The following is a 21,309-nucleotide window of genomic DNA, read 5'->3' on the forward strand; positions in this document are numbered from 1 at the left end:
ATCAAAGCGTTTTATCGAAGAACATCAATACAAGAAGTGAAATACAACAAGTGTTTCATTACATCAATACAGTCCACATCCAACCAAGACGTTGTGTTCCACAGAGCATTATTGTATCATCACCAGATAAATGTAACACGGTAAGCCTTGAGAAGCATGATTATTCATTTTTATTATTTTTATAACTTCAAGTGCAAAAATGTCTCCTGGCAGTCTTGGATTGGAACTAAGAAAGAAAATTATTGGCGATTACGTAATTGGAATGTCACAAAAAAGTATTTGTGATAAATATTGCGTGAAAAAATGGACCGTATCAAGACTATGTTCCAAATATCGTTCTACGGGGAAGTTGGCAGCAGATAACAAAGGTGGAAGACCGCGTTCCACCAATTCTAGAGAGGATTCTATAATCGTCAGATCCGTCAAGAAGGATCCCTGGATATCATCAGTCGAGATACAAAAACAATTAGAGCTGCCTGTATCGGACCGCAGACGACGCGCTGTTGAAGCCGGATTGTTTTCTCGACGCCCTGCAAAGAAACCGCTGATTTCATTAAAAAACCAGAAGGAAAGACTCCTGTTTGCTAGATCTCATATTGACTGGAATGTGCAGAAATGGAGAACTGTCCTGTTCAGTGATGAATCGAAGTTCAACATTATTGGGAGCGATGGCATTTGCCGTGTACGTCGACCGGCCGGAAAACGCCTCGATTTACGTTACTGCCATAAAACCGTGAAGCATGGTGGAGGCAATGTAATGGTCTGGGGGTGTTTTTCTCCTAACGGTCTAAGTCCAATACATCGAAACGATGGAATAATGGACCATTTTCATGTATAATAATATCCTGATAGATGTTATGTTACCTCATGCTGAATGGAATATGCCAATTAAATGGGTTTTTCAGCAAGACAACGATCCGAAACACACTGCAAAAGTAGTCAATCAGTGGTTTCAAGACAACCACTTATCGGTAATGGATTGGCAGCCTCATTCTCTGGATCTCAACCCTATCGAGAACCTGTGGGAGATTGTCAACCGCAGAATTAATCGTGAAGGTGTTCGTAATAAGGATCAACTGTTTGAACAAATCCAAAAGGACTGGCCAGCGATTCCACAAAATTTCATTGATCACCTGATCGAATCTATGCCTTGAAGATGCAAGGCTGTGATCGACAACAAAGGATTCGCCGCGAAATATTGATAGCGAAATACAGCTTGGTCAACATTTTGTCGAGTTGCACTTGTTTTGTCCAGAAGGAAATCAACTTTTTTTAATACTTTTGAATAATTTATTAATTTTCGTGTACAAATAATGAACTTTGTGATGAATAAAACTTGAAGAACTTTGTCTCTAAACAGTTACATAATTATTTCTCTAAATTGAAAAAATGCAGCACTTTTATATAAAGAAACTAAATTAGCATTATTTGGTTGCACTCGTTTTGTCCGATACTGTATATGTAAAATATTAAAGACGTTAAGTTTGTAGACATAAAGTACTTTCATTTCATCAGATAAAGTTTCTGACGGCAATATGTACGTTGTAGTTTACTTTTTTCGGTACTACCCCATGAAACATTCATGTAACTTAAATAGCTGTGCTTAGGTGTGTAATAGAGCTGTGTAAATCTTTTTTTTAAAGTAAAGTTGGGCTTTATACAAAATGCCAATATTTTTAGATACTTTGGTGCGTATATGATTAATATGGTTTTTTCAAGTAATATTCTTATCGAGATGAACAGGAATCTTATAACAGAATCTCTTTTTATTACAGTTTCATCATTAGAAATTTAAAGCATAATATTTGGTAGAGAACATTTTTTTGAGAGGGAATGAAAAAGAATTCATTCTGTTTTGTTAGTATTTAACGTTAGTTTATTAAATTTGAACCATTTAGAAATGTTTTTAAATTTATTATTAGTTGTTGAGAAAGGTTTGTAAACATCAATGTGGGATTGGAATAGGTTGGTATCATTTGCATAAATAATACTCATAAAGTTAGAGGCTTTGTTTAGGTCGCTGACATAGATTAGAAATAGCAACGGTCCAAGAATAGAACCTTGTGGAACACCACAGGTTATATTTAAGGATCCACTTTGGGGTTATATTTACAGGTTATTTTTAAGATCCACTATACATGACTTGCTTACGATTTGCTAATTAGCTTTTAAACCATGCTAAAACATTATTGTTTAAATCGTAATTCTTTATTTTTTGTTTTAAATATTATAGTCAACCGTATCGAATGCTTTTGATAGGTCTATAAAAATACCTAATGTATATTGAGCTTTATTGAAACCGAATTGATTGTTGTAAAGGTTATTGTAATTAAGACAGTTATTAATTCTGTTAAACATAATTCTTTCTAGGATTTTAGAAAATATTGAAAGGATAGCTATGGGACAATAATTATTGATATTGGATCTGTCGCCTTCTTTATGGATTGGGATTTTGGCAATTTTTAAACACTCAAAGCAAATTACTTAACAAATGGATTCTTTGAAGAATTTAAAAAGAATATTTTTAATTTGTTCATAGCAATCTATAACTATATTTCCGTTTATTCCATCAGATCCTGTTACTTTATTTGTTTTTAAGGATTTAAAAGCTTTCTCGAATTCTTTAAAGGATAATTCGGACGATAGTTCATCAGAGCAAATATTTTAATTATGAGGTACTAAATAATCATAAAATGAAGTTGTATTTTATCTGATGGGACTAATTTCAACAAAATATTTATTGAACTCATGAGCTATAATTTGTGGTTCGTTTAAAACTTTGTTATAGTTTAGGCATCTATGGCAAAAAACTTAGGCATGTTTTTTGGTTTCCAATGATTTACTTTAGTATTTGCCATGTGCATTTTACGTCATTTTTAGTTTTATTAACCAATTTTGAAAAGTAAGTTTTTTTTTAATTTTTTCAAATAAATTGTTTAGTTGTTTAATACGTTCTTTCTCGGCTTCATCTTTTCTCTTTTGTATTCATATTAAACTTTTTTGATTCATATTAAAAATAAAAAGATACATATAAGTAAATACGAATGCTAAATAAATACAGTAATAACAAAACGTTTGAAAAATTGGTTAACGTAAAAAAACAACTTGAAGCCTTTCATGCATTAATGTTGCTATGAAATAAAATTAAATTGTCGTTTTTGCTAACTATGTTTTTAATAAAAACACAATAATATTATTAAAAATAATTTTAATAATAACTTTAAATTATAGTTGGCGGGTTAATTTCAACAATAACTATAAATTATAGAGGCAACATTCCTTTTAATAATAAAAAAAAAAGCAAAGCCATAAATTTAGTAAAGTTTTGAAACCGGCTCATATTTTCAAACGGAGAGTGACAGTTGCCCCAATCACCCTTAAAAACGTAAGAACGCGTTCAAGTTTTCTGCTACACCATTAGGTGTTCGATAACAACAGCTTTGTAAAATGTTTTTTGTTTGTTCAATTATTATTTCAATGATTAAAAGTTCTCCATCGCCATCAAAAAACTAAGATTGTTTCTAAAACATTGCCTAATTTTCGTGGACGTGTATTCCACCACCGTGCTTTTTTTTTTTTTTATCCTTCAATGAAAAAGCATTTTAATCAAAAATAGTAAAAGTTTCAAAATCGCCGAATTTAATCGCTTAAAAGTTTCAAAATCGCTTAATTTAATCGCTTAAAAGTTTCAAAATCGCCTAATTTAATCGCTTAAAAGTTTCAAAATCGCTTATTGATGCCATAATTAATCAAAGCAAATAAAGTTATGTATAAATGTATAAAAAAATTTAAAAAGACTTTTATATTACTTTTTTTTTGGAATTCCAATCCCGAACAATGGTTTGTCGTATGAAATATAAGCGTATTTGCCTGCTTGTCTTTCGATTTTTATTTTTTAACGTAACGCCTTTCGTATAATATTCGTTTCCATACAGTAAACTTCATATATGAAAATGTTTTTACCTTTTAACTTGGAAGAGTTGTTTAGAATTTCAGTTTTATCTTTAAAATCCAGAAGTTTTAGGATTATTGTTCTATGTTTGTTGTGAACTACTTTGTCTATTCTATGTGCTCTTTCAATACTAACATTTTTTACCTCCAAGATGTTGTTAAATACATCTTTTACCTTTTTTACACAGTCAGCCTAGCTTTTATTGCCAGTTTCAAGGACAACATCGATTCCTAAATCATTACGCCTTGACCTATCCTCAATCTCTCTGAGTTTGTTATTTATTTTTATAAGTTCATTGTTGTTATTTTGATGTTTGTCAGATTATCTTTTACAAGACAATTAATGGCGGGTTTTATTTTTTTTATTGAAAAGATCTTCATGAAAATTTAAACTTTCTTTGATTTTTTTAAATTTCCTTTACAATTGATTTACAATTGATGCTATTTTGTTTGAGTTTTGAAGGATGCTAACTTCAACTCTGTCTAATCGATCATTTAATATTTTTGTGTTAGAACTAACTATGTTGATAAAATTATTTTCTTGTTGTTTCAGCATTTCTTCCTGAGCTCTATAAACATCTCCGTCATTAATTTTTAACTTCAACAAGTGTGGTAGACATGTTTAATAAGTAATCTATAAAAATCTTATAAGAGTATCATATAAGACACCGGACATAAAAACATCCTTTAGGTTTGGAGCTACAGGAATCCTTAAAGGTCATGTTCCAAAATTTTACAGCAATATATTTTTAATATATTTTAATATCAAATTTATAGCAATAAATTTGTACATTTATATTCCTATTGGATATCCATGGAGAAAAAGCATATAAGTTCATTCGTGTAGGAATCTTGTAGAATCTTGCTCTAAGTATTATGGGAATGACCTTTGCAGTTTGTATGGAATATTCCTAAAAAATATGAAAAAAGAATTATTTTGTAGATTCACTCATACAAAATATCTCGTTAAATACTGTTCTAAAATATTATATGACTGTTCTTTGATTTTTTATAGGATATTCTAAGTAAAGTATAAAACATTTATTTAATACGTCTTTGGTTAAATGTTCTGTAGGTTAGGTCCTTAAAAAATCCCGAAGTATAAAGTAATAATATATATATATATATATATATATATATATATATATGTATATATATATATATATATATATATATATATATATATATATATATATATATATATATATATATATATATATATATATATTACATTTATTATTTAAAAAAGTTTTGCTGAGTTATATGATATCTATAACCCAGCAAAAATTTCTGAAATAATAAAATTATTAGTATTGAGAAATATTGTATTTCTTTACATTAATATTTTAACCGTTATAGTTTATATAAAACTAGCAGACCGGACCCGTAGAAATACGGGCCTTTGTAAGTCTGTTCCACACCGACCCTTTTTATACATGTTCCTTATATATATCCTGGCTGTCTGGACTAGTAAAATACGGGTTCAGTTTAGTGTCTTGTCACTAAACTGAACCCGTATGTCGCCTTTGCGACAGATATTCTTAAATATTCGATAAATAAAGAATTTAAACGACTTTCGAATATAATTTCGTGAGCATAATATCGTATCGATTAAAACGATTATAACAGTCACAAGAAAGATTTTATAGAAAAGCCTAAACAAATTTTCAACTCCATTTTGGCGTTGGTCATTTTAATCCGTTTTGAACTTCGATATATTTTCAGCAATGTCTTTTATTGAGCAACGAGGCGTAAGTTTTTGCTTTTAGTTAGAGATTTTATTTTTTATTATTTGCTATTATTTTTTAATATATTTAGTTTTAGTTTGTATTAATATTGCAGAGGATAGGGTGTACACTGAGGCTGAAAAATTTAAATAACGATTTTATTTTGCTTTAAAAGGACATGTTTGTTTTTTTCTAATGCAAAAAAATGTAATGTAGGAAAAAAAGTTTTAGGTTAAAAAGTTAAGTAATCAAGCTTTTTCAAAGCAATAAAGATGCACAGTAATGTAAATACATAGTAAGACTGCATGTCGTACGTCATGAGAAAAATCTCACTTCTGATGCTTAAAAAATGTTTAAATACACGTTTGTCGCAATATATAAATATATATATATATATGTATATATATATATATATATATATATATATATATATATATATATATATATATATATATATATATATATATATATATATATATATATATATATATATATATATATATATATATATATATATATATATATATATATATATATATTAAAGATTCACAGTTTTTTATTTTCAAATATGTTGTAATGCTAACAGTGTTAGCACACTGTGTTAGTAACACAGTGAATTCATTGTCTATCAGCTTTAGAACAAAGGTAAAACCTACTAGTATACTATGTGTCAAGACATTTTATCATTATTTTTGAACTGTTGACAATATTATGTTGTATGTGTTCCAGTTGTAAGTTTCGTTTCTTTGAAACCTAGCATATTCATAGCCAAAAAAAAAAATTGAGATAATGCAATTAAACTAAAATCTATACTTCGTTTAGGAAATTTGTTAATCAAAAATTCTGTATTGAATTGTTGAAAAGATAAGAAAAATGAAACATACCTTATAAAAATAAGTTTAGTGTAAAATGAACAATTATGTTTTTTATAGACAAAAAAAGTTACAAAATTTGGACTGAAAATTAAACTTTTTTTGTTTTGAAAATAAACTATTTTGTTAAAAGTTTTTAAAGAACACAACAAAATATGGTTGTTTCTATTTCCACAAATTATTTTGTTTGTTTTTGCTCTCTACAGTTTATACTATTTATTTTTTTAATAAACCCGTAACTTCTCATTCAATTCTAAAGCAACAGTCTATAACAAATTATTGTCATTTTTTAGCACCCTTAGAAATATCAATGGGAAAGATTTCCATGCAAAATAAACACATTTTACAGGGTTCAGAAATTAAATTAATTTCTGAACCCTGTAAAATGTGTAATCCAGAGCTCAATATATTTAAAGTGCCTTTATTCATTTATCCAAATAATTTCTCTCACTATCTTCATTTTATACTAAGATGTTGATAATTTTAATCCCCTTAATTAATATGCAAATCTTATTAGTTTTGTTCATCTTAATATCTTTCCTCTTGCTTCTCATATAGATGGATTAAAATCTTTATAGATATAAAAGACCATTAATATGGGGTAAAATGAACAAATTTTTAAGAATACAGATTATTATTTACAGAGGGTGGAAAAAGTAACAAAATTTTACTTGACTAAAATTTTTCTTAAGTACAAGTAGTCTAAAAGTTTACTATGTAAAAGTAAAACGTAGTTCATTCATGAAATGTATTCAGAGTAAAAGTTACAACGTTACTTTTTAAAAGGATTTTTTAATTTTCTTTTAAAATTCTAATAAAAAAGATTAAAATTCTAAGCATAAGTGGTGCACGTGTTTGATGTCTTCATCTGAAAGTACTAAATGCTTATATAAAAAAAAATTGATTGAAAAAAGGAATTAGGTTAAAGTGATTAAAGCTGAAAACTTACTTTTGTAATTTGCAACTTGGGATTTGTATTAAAATGCAGTATAAGGATTTAAATTTAAATGTGTTTGTTTTTATTTTTTAATTGCCTTTATTGTTTAAATTTGTTTTTTTTTTCGGTTTTTATTGAATTGTTTTTTCATTTTTGTTTTATTGGCTGATTTATGAAGGGGCAGTGGAGTGTACATACATCGACTGACTAAATAGTTAGAACATGTCGGGAGTGTACATACATTGACTGAGGGTTTGGGTTAGAGCAGGCAATCAAAATAATTCTTAAGCTAAATTTTTGATTTATTTCCTTTCTTGAAATTTTTAATGCAATTCTTTAATTCCATTTTCAATACAAATCCAGATTGTTTATTTTGAACCATTTCTTTTTCATAATTTTGATCTAGGTAATGGGTGTCTTCATAACTCCAGTTAAAATGTTAATGGAATCTATAAGGAAACATGGTTATAAAACAGGTGCTATTTTTTATCAAATAAAAAAATTAAACCATACTTTTTGAAAAATTAAACAATACTAATACATAATAATTTTCTTTACTCAGTAATGCATATGATTTAAAATGTCGAAAAGCATAATACTTTTAAAAAAAAAAACTTAAGTAAAAGTAAAAGTACACATTTAAAAAAATAATTTAAAAGTAGAAATACATTTAAAAAGCTACTTAATTTACACGAGTAAATGTAATTCGTTATTTTCCAGTTTTAATTATTTAAAAATAATAAAGTTTAAAAAATTACTATGGTCATAGGTGTATGTAAGTTTGGCAAAATTATAGTACCACAGTTAATCTCTAACAAAATTCCATCTATGAAAAAAATTTTGATGCTAAATTTAATATTTACAAAATCCAACTTAAAAGTATGGTATAAAATTATACAAAAAGTAAATAAATACGTTTTCAACAATGATGATCCAAATCAATGAATAACTGTAACTTCAGATAAATTTGAGAAATTTCTACACTTTTTCTTTTTTTAGACTGTCAAAAATAAAATTGTATCACTCAAACAAATTATAGTTTATTATAATGGCAAGGGCCATTAAGTTTGTCTACAATTATTTTAAAATCAAAATGATTGGTGGCAATTTTTCTCAGGGACTAAAAGATTAGTCTGAAAATTGGTATTGCTTTAGTCTGGCTAAAAGTATAAGACAGCCAACTATCAAAGATATTGTCAGGCAAAATAAACTATTGTTAACTAATACTTTTAACTTGGTTGGTAAAGTAGGTGGAAAAATCTATTTTTATGCATTAAAATTGTAGTCAAAAAAAATTGATTTTTAACTTCCTCCAAAATGTTGCTGCTAATAGTATAAAAGTGATCCTCAATGAACAGCGCTTTTCTTCATTTCCTTTAACCTTAGGGGTTCCTCAAGGTTCTATTCTTGGCCCTATACTCTTTTTAATTTACATTAACGATCTTCCTGATATTCTCACATCTAAGGTGGCATTGTTTGCTGATGATACTATCATTTATTCTGGTCTTGATAAAAAGCCAACACTCTCTGATTGCTTGGTGATGGCATTTGAGTTTGAAAAAGATCTGACTTCTGTTACAGAATGGTGCTCTCAGTGAATGGTGAACTTTAACTCAGATAAAACTCAATTTTTTTCAGCTAATTGTTTTTGTAATAATCAAGATCTTCCTATATTTATGAATGGTAATGTATTCAATGAGTCATCTACCCTTTATCTTCTAGGATTAACTCTTACTTCTAATATCTGCTAAGGTTGCATCTTTTTATCGTGCTCGCCACTTTCTTACTCTGGATTCTATTCTTTATCTCTATAAATCTTAAACCATCCTTGTATGGAATACAGTTGCCATATCTGGGGTACATCTTCCTATGATGCTCTTTCTCTTATAGACAAGGTGAAAAACCTATTGCAAACATAGTTGGACCTGCTCTTGCAGCCAACCTTAAACCATTATCACATCATCGTAGTACTGCTTCTCTTTCTTTTTTTTATAAATACTATAATGGGCACTGTTCTAAAGAGCTTGCGGCTCTTGTGCAATCTACTAAAATTCATTCTCATGTTACTCGTCATTCAATTAAGTGTCATCCTTTTACTGTGGCTGTTCCTATGTGCTCCAAAAAATTTTATTCATCTAGTTTTTTTCCTTGAACGTCTGTTCTTAGGAATTTTTCTTCCTTCGCTTCCTTCATCTTGTTTTCCTGATTCATATAATTTGCAATCTTTTAAGTTGTCTGTTAATTATTATCTTGCTTTATAAACTTTATAAACTTTTCTCTTCCAGTAACTTCCAACTCTAATAGTGGTGGGAAGTGACCGGGGCCCCGGCCCTGTCTTAAAATAAGACTTTTTGCAAACCTGGTTCAGGTTTGTCTTTTTGTGAACCCTGCCCCTAGATAGAAAAAAAATTGTAATACTTTATATATTAAAATTATACTTACATTTACTATTTATTAAATACTGGCATATATTTATATATTTTTAAATATAATTTAATTCCAACAAGTTTGCAAGCAACCACTATTAAGTTATGAGTTACTTTAAAATAAGATTAAAAAGCTTGGAAACGTTTAACTGAAGACTTAAAAAGTTGTAGGTTGTATAAAAAAGGAAAACATGAAGGTGGATAAGAGTTATAAAGTTTTTTCGATGTGTAAGGAAAAAAACTGGCTTCATAAAAGTTTTTATAGCATAGAGGAACAGATACAGTAAAAGGATGCTACTTGTTGAATAAGAAGCCAAGCAAAAATGAGTTTTGGTTTATCGTAAGCTCATTTGAGCATTAACCATGATTAGAGAAACAGCATAAAAGAGGAAGGCTAAAGCCTGATGATGATGTACTAAATAGTGGTTGTTTGCAGCCTTGTTGGAAGTGTTGATGTTTGTTCAAAGGTAGCTGGCGGTACACAGATGCACAAATCTTCTATGCTAGTCTGCTGAGATAAGAAATCTCTTAAAGTTAGTTTTTCGCTCTTGATGTCTTTGTTGTGTAGTGTACTACTCCTTTAGCAACACATAATGCTACCACACATGCCATTAGTAAAGTAACAATTTCTCTCGGTTTGTTTTTTTGGATTTTTCCATATAGCTTTATATATAGCTTTTCCATATAACCTTACTGCTTTTTTTGTAGGACAAGTTTTGCTGCACATTAATGTTTTTTCTCCAAGTTTGTGGGTTTTATTTAGTAATTAAGTTTTTAATGATAATTTTGGCTTGGTGTGCTTCAGGAAAAAGAGCAAGTTTAACAAGATGATATTTAAGCTTTTTTTAAATTGTCTAGATGTCAGTAGTAAAGCTGCAACTGTATAATAATTTATTAATTCTTAGGTTTTAATGCACATAATTTTTTCATTAGTTTTACATTCAAATCTCAGTGAACAATATGTCTATCTGCACAGCTCTATGTTAAAAATTTTTTGAAAATATGTCCACTAAATTGACATTTATGTATTTAGAGTTTTATATTATTTTTTAGGGTCTTTATTCAGCACCTAATAGTCAACCAAAGACTATTGTGTATAATGGTGGAGTAACTAGTTCAGGTTCAGGAAATGATGTTGTTAAAGAACTTCAACAACGTCAAAGAGTATATCAGGTAAACATCAATAATACATATGTATATATATATATGAATATATATATATATATATATATATATATATATATATATATATATATATATATATATATATATATATATATATATTAGGGCTGCGGAAATTAACGATTAATTAATCGATTAATCGCTAATTTAATCGATTAAAATTTCTTTAATCAGTAATATTTCGAATAATTTTTGCCGGTTTTCCGTTACTTTTTATTTTTATTTTTTTTGCCATACATATATATATTTACAAGTTTCGTAATTTATAATAGTAATATTTATAAGTTTCCTTAGTCAAAATATATAAACGAGATTATAATTATAATTAAAATAGTACAGACAGGACTTCAAGAAGATCGTTCTGATCTTATCACGAAGCCCTTACAAGTGAATAATATATATTATGTTCAATATAGGTAATATATTATATATTAAGTACAACTAGTTGTATTAAAACTACTCGAATATTAAAGTTAACTTTAATATTCTTCAATTAGAATAAACTCAAGATTACCTGTTTCTCTTGTATTATATTTATTAACGTTATTTATAAAGAAATTATTTTTGAAGTGGTATGGTACTTGGCCTAATTTAAATTTTAGCATGAACAATATATTTTGATATCTGTTAATTTGATAAATGTTAAGCATAAAAATTTATAAAAAAAATATATCGTTTTCATATAAATCATTCGCAAAGAAGTTATTTTCAGTTTTAAAAGTTTTAAAAACGTCTAAACGCAACTTTTCAAAATCAATTGTTTCAAAGTCATTAGCCATGACGAAAAAGAGTATTAAATTTAGAATTTTTCAATAGAATTCGATAAATATAAAATTAATTTTGAAAGCGCGTATCTTGAAAATCTCGACTAAAAATTTTGTCATATTTTAAAATACTTACTGACCTGGGAACATTATCTTACATTTCTATATCCGTTTCTAAAGTAAACAAAGTTTGTTTTGCAAATATGGCTGCGGCAACTAACGAAAGCAGCGTTTCTGTCAAACATTTAACTAGAAAGTTAAGCAAGCATTTTGTTTTCAAGTTGAATGCTGATGGTAAAGTAGACAAAGGTGACAAAATATACTGCGTTCACTGCAATAAACAGTTTGCTTTCCGTGGCTCAAACACATCGCTGACTTATCACCTTCAGCACAAGCATCCTCTGAAATATCAACAGGTTGTCGACAGTGAACGTAAGATGACGCCTTAGATAAAATCAATCACCAATTTATTTACGTGTCAGTCAAACAAGCCTGTCAGTGAAAAGGTCTCAGCCGACCTGAAGGTGGCAATAGCTCATTGGATTGCCAGTTCTGGACGTCCAACAGCAATTGTAGAAGATGCTGGACTAGAGGCGGTGCTTCGTATTACCCTTCAAAACCAGACTTATACTTTGCCCAGTCGCCGTACAATCGACACTGTCATTGGAGAGATATACAATGAGAAGTTGAATGAGCACAAGAAAGCTCTAGAATGCATTCATAGTATTGCTCTAACTACTGACTTTTGGACCTCCACCAACAATGAATCGTACTGTGGGATAACAGGTCATTGGATTGATTCTGAGTGGAAACTGACGTCTGTCGCTTTAGCTTGCATAAATGTTGAAGAAAGGCACACTGCTGATAATGTTGCCAGTTTCTATGAAGAGTTTGCTGCAACGTGGAATATTGCTGAAAAAATTAGCTGTATCGTAACGGACAGTGCACGAAATATGGTTGCTGCTATAAGACGGACGGATTACAGCCATATACTGTGTATTGCACACTGTCTTCAACTGAGCATACTAGCAGGTTTGAAAGCAGCTGATTCATCTCCTATTCTGGCTAAATGTCGACACCTAGTTGGACATTTTAAGCGCAGTTCAAGGAATACATCAGAGCTAAAGGCCAGCCAAGCCAGTACCTCTAACAGGTCTGACGATGTGAAGTTTCACAAATTGCAGCAGGATGTAGCTACGCGGTGGAACAGTACTTACCTAATGTTAGCCAGATTGCTGGAAGTGAAAGATGCCATTAAGCAGTATCATATTGACCATCCTGAGAATTACACTGGAGATAAACTAAGGGAGTTGGACTGGGAGAAAATGTCAAAATTTGTCTCGGTATTGGGTCCACTTGCAGATGCTACTGAGTATATTGGTAGTGAACAGTATGCTACATGTTCGGCTGTACTTCCGTTAGAAGCATTTTTGCGCAGACTTCTGCGGGTTAATGATGACGATCCAGGGTATATAGCACGTTTCAAATCTGCAACACTAAATGACTTCTCAGGTCGCATTGAAAACATTGATGCATTGCCAACGTTGCAAATGGCTGTGGCATTAGACCCACGTTACAAGAAACTCGGCTGTCTCTCAAGAGAGAAATGTGAAGCAGTTTGGACAATACTTTCTAATGCATTTCGGGTGTACTGTAACCAAAGACAAAGAGCTGAACGTGAAACTACTACCAGCACTGGCGAGGCATCAGAACCTGTGCGTAAGAAACTGAAACTTACTCTGTTGGTCAGCGACTCGGAATTGCAATCCTCATCAGATGAATCACAAACAGTACATGGCTCACTGGCTGAGCTTACACGATATCAAGAAGAAGGTGTAATTCCAGAAACTGAGAATCCCCTCATGTGGTGGCAACTGAACAGGCATCGTTACCCTAACCTGAGCAGTTTTGTGCAGACAATTCTGTGTGTACCTGCCACTTCTGTTCCTTGTGAAAGACTGTTTAGTTCGTCAGGGTACATTGTCAACAAACTGCGATCTTGTCTACTTCCAGAAAACGTTAACGTCCTCGTTTGTTTATGTGACTGGCTAAAGTGATGCCTACTTGTACTTGTCAATTAAACTGAATACAGTATAGCAGGCATTAAGTGTCTTGTTTGTTAACGTTTGTGAATAATGTAGTTAGTTAACGTTTACCGATAACAACTTCACCTCACCAGTGGTGAAAAGCAGGTTATTCTGTCGACTTCAGAATTAATCGAAATTAATCGATTAATCGATTAAAATTTTAGACGATTAATCGAACAAACAAAAAATTAATCAGTACCAGCCCTAATATATATATATATATATATATATATATATATATATATATATATATATATATATATATATATATATATATATATATATATATATATATACATATATATATATATATATATATATATATATATATATATATATATATATATATATATATATATATATATATATATATATATGAATATATATATTTATATATATATATATATATATGTGTATATATATATATATATTTATATTTATATATATTTATTTATATATATATGTATTTATATATATATATATTTATATATATAGATGTATATATATATGTATATATATATATATTTATATATATATTTATATACATATTTATATATATATATATATTTATATATATATATATCGGCGTGGAAAATAAGAATATCATGGTGGGCAATCAATTCGAGCAGCTAACACATAGAATTGACGGTCAACTGTTTTTTTTTTTTTTTTTTGAGGGTCAAAATTTTTATTTTTTTATTTAAATTTTTAGCTTAGTCATCGTTCTTCATGACTAAACTTCATAAATACAAAAATAAATTAACAAATTATTATTATTTTAATAATAATTTAAATGAAATTAATGCTTTTTTTAAAATTACAAATGGGCAATTAATAATTTTTAACTTATTTGAAAATAATTCATTTCATTGACTTTGCAAAAGTTGGGAAAAGTACAGTTGAGATAATGTTCTTAGTTACATACTTAAATACACAGTTTCAAATAATAATAAATTAAGAACTTTAATCTCTAAAGTTAAAGAAGAAAAACATTTTAGTACATTTAATCTATTGCTCATTAAAATCACCTCAAAAACCGCTAATGTTAGTTAATAATAATGTTATTAACTCTTGTTTGCAGATATTTAAACTGAATATTTAATACTAAGAAGACAATAATTATATGAAGCACTACTATAAAAATTACTTATGTTAAATAAAACAAGATTTTTACTAAATATAATTATAAATATAATTACAAATATATGATATATATATATATATGTATATATATATATATATATATATATATATATATATATATATATATATATATATATATATATATATATATATATATATATATATATTAATAATCTATTATAGAAAAAAAGCACATAATTAGTAATTTTAAATTTATCTATAAATAATTTATTCATTTAATTGCAATTTGCGGCAAAACTAACGAGAAATTAAATAAAATGATTTAAAGAAAAATAAAACATATTGACAGAAGTGCAGTTGAAAGAATAAATCTTCTTAGTTAAATTCAGAAATTATTATATATGATAATATTATTATTAAATATATATAAAAAATTTTTTTATTAAAATGATAATAAAATAAGAACTTCAATCATTTATGCAAAAAAGATTTTTACCACCAGTAAAATAAAAGCAATTTGAATAAGTGAAGCAAAAATCTTAATAGATAAATTTACGATGTGTATAACATTCGAAATTTTAGTACATGCTTTTTCCAAATAACATCTTTATTATTTATCAAACCTTTCTTTTAAATCTCTGAATTTAAAATAAAGGTTCATCACCAAAAAAATTATTAAAAAAAAAATAAACTTCATTGATTTTATTTGCAAACAAAATTTACATCAACTAATTAAAAAAATCAAAAAAATATTGAAATTTCTTTCAATTTTTTTTTGTCAAAATCAGCAAAAGTTAGTTTTATTTCGATGAAAAATCTTAGCAAACCTTAAACCTAATAACTCAAGAAAATCTTGTTCATTTTGAAAATTTTAAAAAATGTTTTCAATACATATTGTACAAGATAATGAGCAAAAAAAAATTAAATTAATGAAGCTAAAACTCGCTTTTGATCAATTTTTGTGAAGATTTTGTTAAGAGTTGTTCTTTTTGATTTTTTTTTTTTGCTTTTTAGTAAAACAGTCATACAAATATACAACAAAATAAAAACTGCTTCGCTTATCCTCTAGAGAATACTATTAGGAACATCTGAAATTTTCAAGTAAATTAATAAATTTTTTGTCATAAAATCCATTTTAAAAGTAAACTATCGGTAGAAAGCTGCGTTGTCCATTCAAGTTGAAAGTTAGTCAACCAAACTAACATCATTTAAGCTATTTTCTATTCTGCACAACAGAAAAAGTCATTAAAAAATAACTTTAAGAGTTTAAAGTTCATTGTTATTGTCATTAAAATGGGAAAGCTTAATTGTAACTAAGATAATGCTAAGGACTCATGTATCTAACTAAAAACATAAATATCACAAAAAATAGAAAACAAAAGTAAATCTTTTTTCAAAAAACTTTTTTTATTAAAATGTTGATCAAATATTTTAAATAAAAGATATCTTATACTTTTATATCTTATTTTAAATTTTATTCAATACTTTCTTATAAATTGAATAACTGTCAATTGAATGCTGGTAAATCTTGTTACAATATTTATATTAAAGACAGTGGAGTTTAAAAACGTGTAAAAACTAATTTAAACCGCTTATAGCTGTTTAAAAAAAATAATAATAACAATATATTTAAAAAAGTGTTGTTTTGTAATTATTTTTATTATCCATTAGTTAATTTAAAGTATTAAAATTTTTAAATACATAATTTTTTAAATACATAGTTTTTTAACTAATTCTTTTTAAATAGCTTTAGTATAATTTTTATTGGTTGATTTTAAAAATTACTGCGCATATTTTTCTGACCTTTCGTAGATAAATGATTTAACTTTGTTTTTTATTCATAAAACTTGAATTAACTGGTGTTTAAGCAAAAAATAAAAATATGTAAATTTTGATTGTTATTATTTTTGCAGTCATAATATTTCCAGATTTTAAAATCCACGATCACTTGATTAGTACATTCAACAATTGAGGGTTGGGTTTAGGCAGGTACTTTATGAATATATTTTTTTATGGTTAAAAAAAAAACTGTTTTTTTTATTTTCATTAAAAATTATATTGGCATCTAATTGTAAATGAAAATGAAAAAAACAGTTTTTGCCATAAAAAAAATATATTCATAAAGTACATTTAAAAGTTCTATACAGGTAACAAATTTTGCTGTGTTTCCAGGATTCAGCTCACCCAAAGTTGGAAAATGACCGAAATTTCCCGTTCTTAACTGCTGCTCCCACAAAGTTAATTTCAACTAAAAAGCTAGAATAAGGTTGTACATTTTTCCAATTAATTGATCTTTTCCTTGGAGTTCTTTGTTAAGTATATTGTAATGTTGGGTCAAGTCTACTAGAAGTGCAAATTTTTCAATAAACTCTTTTTCTTCTAGCTCTGGTGGATAATCTTTGTTGATAATTTTGAAAAAATCCAACATATTTTGTCTCAAATCATAAGTTCTTTTCAGCATATTACATCTAGAAAGCCAACTCACCTCAGTATAATAAAGCAGACCACCATATTCAGAGTCATTTTCAGCAAAAAAAGCCTCAAATTGCCTACTTCGTAATGCACTGGACTTAATGCTGTTTATTGCTTTAACTACTACAGACATTACATTTTCCACATCCATAGTCTTTGCTGTTAAATTGCTGCTGATGTATAATACAATGCCGCTTAATTAATGACAAATTGTTTTCTACCATTTCATTTTCCAGTCTGGAAAATGAAATGGCAGAAAACAATTTGTCATTAATTAACAATTTGTCATTAATAAACAACACCCATTTTTTTTCTGATCATTGAGCTGCCACCTTCTGATGTAATTGAAATTAATCTGTTGTAAGTCAAGTTGAACTTTTTAAAAACTTTCTTCATGGCAAGAAAAATGTCTTCTCCTGTTGTTCTGCCTTGCATAGGATAGATGTCAAGTAGCTCTTCAGTAACAAGGAAATCATTATCAATACCACGAATAAAAATAGCTAATTGAGCAGTTTGTGATATATCAGTTGATTCATCAATAGCTATTGAATAATACTGAAATGCTTTTATTTTTTCAGTCAATGACAAACTCAGATCATCAGCAATATCACATATTCTTCGTGTAATTGTTTGTCTTGAGAGGGAGATATTATTTAAAATTTTCAATTTTTCAGGACAAATGTTTTTGAACACAATTTCAAGAGATTCCTTAATAATTTCCCCATCACTGAATGGTTTACAATTTTTAGCTAAAAGAAGACACTTCATAACTTCCAATAGCAGCATTTTCTTTTTCAGTGTTGCCCCTTTTTAACAAATCTTGTTCAAATAACTTATTTTTCAATTTAATTGATTTTTCTTTCCGCACCTCGTTGACAAACTGATTATAAGTTTTTGAATGTTTTGTATCATAGTGCCTCCTTAAATTATATTCTTTGCACACTGAAACCGATTCATTACATATTAAACATACTAGCACTGAATTACATTCAACAAAAAAGTATTTAGTTTGCCATTCATCATTAAATAAACGACATTCCTTGTCGATTTTTCGTTGTTTTGATTTTGAAGATGCTATTTACAATTAAAAAACGCAAATGGTAATTGCCGGCAGGATTTTTTTAATATATTTTTAATTATTTAAAGCGATTGTTTTTTTACAAAAAATATTTTAAAATTTATTAATTTATAAATTTAAATATTATATAATTTATTAATATTACATATGTTTATAGTTTTTTTAATTATCTTTACAATTAACTGACGGGCCGGATAAAAGGTTGCTGAGGGCCGGAGTTGGCCCGTGGGCCTTATTGTGGACACCCCTGACCTAGATAGTCAATATATGTACTGAAGCCCTCGCAGCTACTTTTTTATGACGTCACGAACACATACAAAAGTGTATATATACACAACATATACGAACGCAGCATTAGAGTGACGTCATACAAATAGTAGTTGCGAGGGCTTCAGTACATACATTGACTATCTAGGTAGAAATTGTAAGGCTGCTACATCAGTGTTTGTGTGTGTGTATGTGTATATATATATATATATATATTTATATATATATATATATATATATATATATATATATATATATATATACACACACACACGCAAACAAACTCATGCATAAATATACATACACAACATATGCGAACGCATATATATATATATATATATAGTATATATATATATATATATATATATATATATGTATATATATATATATATATATATATATATATATATATAAATTCATTTTATGCACGAATTTTGCAGCGTACAAAAGTTTTTGTTACAGTTAAAATAAACTATTTATATACAATTAAATTTTAAAAAAATGTGGTTTTAATAAACGTGTATGTTATGAAAGTTACGCTATTTTTAACTCTCGATGGTCAGTTGTTCAAAGTATTTTAAATATTTAATAACTATTAGACCAAAATTCCAAAAATAGTTACTAATGAAATAAATACAAATCTGCTATGTAAATAACTTTAATAAGCGTTTTAAAAAGTCTTTAATGTTGGTTTCAATTTATATAATAGCTATTATATTCATTTTACTTTCATTTTAAGTATTGATAATTTTCACAGTGCTTTAACGCGCCTTATAAATAAAAGCGATATGATAATATACGTTAAAATTTTATTATATCGTTTTTATTATCAGCCCCTGTTGGTTACTGGTACATTGGTAGGCATCAGCTTAAAAGTTATTTATGCCTTAGTTTTATTAGTCTGTATCTTATAAAGTCTAAAACTTTTTTAATTTCAAGTTGATCTCATGTTAAAGTCCTGTTTGAATTTGAGATACCAGTTCATTGAAATCAGCAATGAACTGATGTCTTGTTTTGATGTAACGTCGACGTAGTCGTTTTGATGTAATGTCGACGTAGTTGTTTTGATGTAATGTTGACTATTAGATGTCAATATTACACAGTAAGTTATTATTATTATTTTTTTTGCTTAGTTTATAACTATATTTTGTTGATTTATTTGTTTAGAGTAACATGTCAGCTATTGTAAAAGCTACGAATGAAAGGCGTGTGAGGATGACTGTTGGATTTCTTTTGGCCACCGGAGCGATGCCTATTTATATATTGTATTCATTGGTGAAACCAAAATAATTTTATAAAAACACATTATCTAACTTAGAAACAAATTGCTAAGTTGTTTATTAAATTGGAAATATTGATTTATAAATTTAATAGCTGTGTATTTTGTGTGTGTAAAAGCTAGTTTAATTAATTAATGTACTGGGTTTTCTTTCGATCAAAAAAACGGCTTTTTTTAGTTTTAAAGCTATCCAGTGTTCCGGCCTGGTCTCACTATCCTTTAATAAGTAATTAGCCGCCATGATGGTTCACAAACAAATACGGAACTTGTGTTTATTATGATTTTGTATTCTGATTTTAATATCAAAAAAAGCTTTTGACAGCTGCAACTGGGACATTCTTTTTGAGAAACTGTACAATAATAAAAAATTACCACTGTATATTGTTAATGCAATATCGTCATTATACAGGGAGAGTAGTGCTTCTGTGTCTTATCTAGGTTGCAAATCAACTCCATTCTATCTAACGCAAGGAGTGAGACAGGGATCGATTCTCTCGCCTCATTTGTACAATCTTTACACTCAAAACCTACTAGAAACCTTACAAAATGAAAGTGTCGTAGGAACATCAATAAATGGAAACTACACGGGTGTTGTAGCATATGCTGATGACATTATACTTCTTAGTTCCACCCTCTCTGGCCTACAAAAGTTAATTAATATCTGTAACATTTACACAAAAGAAAATTGCATAAAATTGAATGCTGACAAAACCGAGTTTTTGGTCACCGGAACACATCAAATTAAAAAATGCTCGATAACACTCAACCACCAAAAAATAAAACTAGACAATAAACTTACTCATCTAGGATTTATATGGGACACAAAATATTCACCAATTGCCTCACTTAATCGTTTAAACATTGATAACCGAATATCCCATTTCCGGGCAGTAATACAGTCTTTAATTCAAGCTGGAATTCGTTTTGTTCACCCAAACTCTATTGTCCAGTTATATAAAACTTTAGCTGTTCCAACACTAACGTATGGTCTTGAGCTTTGCGACCATAAAGAAATGTTATTGCAAAAGCTTGATATAGTAGGAAGAATTGCACTGAAGTCACTACTAAACGTTTCAAAACATAGTAAAAATTATATACATCCCCTATTTTGTATTGAAGATATATCTATAATTACGCAACAAAATAAGATAAACTTATTTATT

At 28.2% G+C, this 21,309-nt stretch overlaps 1 long non-coding RNA gene across 1 annotated transcript; it reads left to right on the top strand.

The window, feature by feature from the left end:
* Positions 1-5,522: 5,522 nt before the first annotated feature.
* LOC136084786 (uncharacterized) lies at positions 5,523-20,238 on the top strand. The gene is made up of 3 exons (XR_010640850.1): positions 5,523-5,702; positions 10,967-11,086; positions 20,035-20,238. It is a non-coding gene; the product is annotated as an uncharacterized LOC136084786 (long non-coding RNA).
* The last annotated feature ends 1,071 nt before the right edge of the window (positions 20,239-21,309 follow it).

This window comes from Hydra vulgaris, chromosome 09, assembly GCF_038396675.1.
Source record: "Hydra vulgaris chromosome 09, alternate assembly HydraT2T_AEP".
NCBI classification, from domain to species: Eukaryota; Metazoa; Cnidaria; class Hydrozoa; order Anthoathecata; family Hydridae; genus Hydra; species Hydra vulgaris.